At 41.5% G+C, this 2,730-nt stretch overlaps 1 non-coding gene across 1 annotated transcript; it reads left to right on the top strand.

The window, feature by feature from the left end:
• Positions 1-957: 957 nt before the first annotated feature.
• Positions 958-1,061, top strand: LOC115869937. Its single transcript, XR_004046452.1, has one exon. It is a non-coding gene; the product is annotated as a U6 spliceosomal RNA (small nuclear RNA).
• The last annotated feature ends 1,669 nt before the right edge of the window (positions 1,062-2,730 follow it).

Here is a 2,730-nt window from a genome sequence, read left to right as displayed (position 1 = left end):
GTCTCAGGTAAAAGAGATTCAGTTGAAGTTTCTCACCTGTTTTTCATATCCGGCTCTTTGCTTTCTACTTGGGTTTACAAGAATTAAACCTCAAACCAAACCCACTCCAATGAGTCGATTCTGACTTACAAAACTAGATGGCAGAGAAGCAATGCCTGCAGGACTCTAAGGCTGCCATCAAGACAGAAACAGACGGGCATGTCTTTCTCCAGGGCAGTGGCTGGTGATTCAAACCATCCACCTTTCAGTTAGCAGCGGAATCGTTCATCAGTGTGTCATCTGGGCTCCTTTCCCATCATAAATGATCTCCATCTGGGCTCCTTTCCTATCATAACGGATCTCCATCCTACTTGCTAGCTCAGGATTCCGTTTCAATGACACACTGCCAAAGGAAGCCATTCTCTCTGCCCAAAGGTTGGGTTTCTGTCCCTGAAATGCTCTGATAGCAGCCTGTACCCAACTCTACATTAGCACTTATCATTTTGTATTATACCTATTTATCTCTTTTAGTAGATGGTAAACCTCTGGATGGCAAGTCACAGTCACCAAAGTTTGGTTGAAATGATAAACACAGTATGCACGAGAGTCTAACTGCTCTGCAGAGTGGAGCAAGCAGTTATTACTATTGTTGATGTTATGTATAATGGAAAAATAAGAGGCATCAGAGCGTATGGCTTTGTTATCAGACAACCACGTGTTCAAATATTGTGCAGCTACTGACTATGTGACATCAAACCGATGTCTTCACATTTAAAGATTTCTCCATTTGCAAATATAAATAGTAAAGTCTGAGTAAATGAAAAGGCATATGTCTTCCATATGGGAAAATTTAAGGACATTTACATGTTATTGTTGTTGGAATTGTAGACCTGATTATTACTATAGTATTCTTCGGAACTCGTCCTGTGACAAGAAAATTTCCTGAAGACCATGGAGTAACACAGAAAAGATGTAATCGTGTCTTGCTTCAGCGGTACATGCACTTAAATTGAAATGAAACAGGGAAGATTAACCTGGCTCTTGTGCAAGTACGACATGCAAATTCTTAGTTCCATATTTTTAAAGAAATCGCTTCTACATATAACTTCCTCCCTGGGGGATGGGCAACAGAAAAGTGGGTGAAGGGAGATGTTGGACAGTGTAAGATATGACAAACTACTATTATTTATAAATTATCAAGGGTTCATGGGGGAGGGGGGAACAGGGAGGGTGGGGGAAAATGAGGAGCTGATACCGAGCGCTCAAGCAGAAAGCAAACGTTTTGAGAATGATGATGGCAACAAATGTGCAAATGTGCTTGACACAATGATTGGATGGATGGATTGCGATAAGAGTTGTACGATCCCCCAATAAAGTGATTTAAAAAACAAATCTGGAACACCTAGCAAAAACAAAACAAAAATATGCAATTAAGTCTATTCATAGAAATAAAGACAGTTGCATTTGCCTTCAGGAAGGAAAAGGACTACCAGTATTTGGATTCAGTTGCTTTATGGGAGGAAGTGGTGTGAGGGCCACGTCTGATCTTCTCTGACTTCACACCCGTTGGGGAAGACGAATTCAGCTCCATATTAGCAAAAAGCCCATTTCGACGATACAGTGGTCTGAGGTGCCTCCACCTTCCAACCTTGTTTTAATCATCTTCTGACATTCATCATTCCTTCCACTAGTGCTTATTTCTCTTCTGGGTTCAATGATCTATAGCAAAGACCATGCAGAACTTACAGACTATACTGTACTCATGGTTATGTGGTTTGTTAGGGTTGCTTCCACATGATAAATGAGGCTCAGTCAGGTTACAGATACAGTTTGTCTGTCTGCAACAGGTCTTCTCAGCTATGCCAGGAGATCCTCAGCCTCTGAGCCGCATGGCCAATAGGCCTCTGTCTTGCTCAAGCAAATGTTACCAGCCTCCTTTAGTGCTGATAAATCCCCAACGGGCACTCATTCTGTGGGTCATGCTCTTGGCGCTGCGGCTCTTCTGCCATGGCACTTCTGTCCAGAGATCTCGGACATGGTCCACTTGTTGCTCATCTTTTTTGATGGCTGTGAGATTCCTTTGAGGTGGTTCCTTTGATATCCATCAGAACGGCAAAATGGACCAATCCTCGAATGGACCATACACCTTATTTGCATCCTCCCACCTGTTCATTTGATGAGAGTTCCAAAAATTATGGATAGATGAGCCCTTCCAAGGAATCTCACATCACCACCACCCCTACGTGTCTGAATAGGCTGCTCTGTAGAGTTCTAGGTGGTAATCTTTATGGCAATATGTCCCCACGGCTTTTCAATGCAGAGCTGATGGGTGGGTTTGAGCTGCTAACTTTTCTATTAGCCAAGCACTTCACCATGGCCCTTAACCACAGCTCCTTGAACTTTCTCTCCAGAAGTAGATTTCCCACCAGACCCCACCTTTCCCACCTTGCATTATCTGGACTTTCTCACTATTTCAGACTTGTTTCAGTTGAGACCAGCATCTCATTTTATTAACTCAAGATTGAACATATAAGGCTTAATAGATAAATAAGCTTAATATATCTATAGGCATAATGATCCATAGGCATACAAGGCTATAACCTAAAACAATTCTTTCTAAACTAATGAAACACGAGAAAATCATATTTGTATGTAGATGGCTGGGCATTTAGGTGATTCTGAATTAAGATCCATATTAAAAATATTCTGTTTTAATATCAAGTTGCTATAAAGTGTGTTAAAACAGTCTTT

This window comes from Echinops telfairi, unplaced genomic scaffold (genome assembly GCF_000313985.2).
Source record: "Echinops telfairi isolate 266 unplaced genomic scaffold, ASM31398v2 ScPeMD7_60;HRSCAF=208, whole genome shotgun sequence".
Lineage (NCBI taxonomy): Eukaryota > Metazoa > Chordata > Mammalia > Afrosoricida > Tenrecidae > Echinops > Echinops telfairi.
This window is presented reverse-complemented; position numbering and strand designations above follow the sequence as displayed.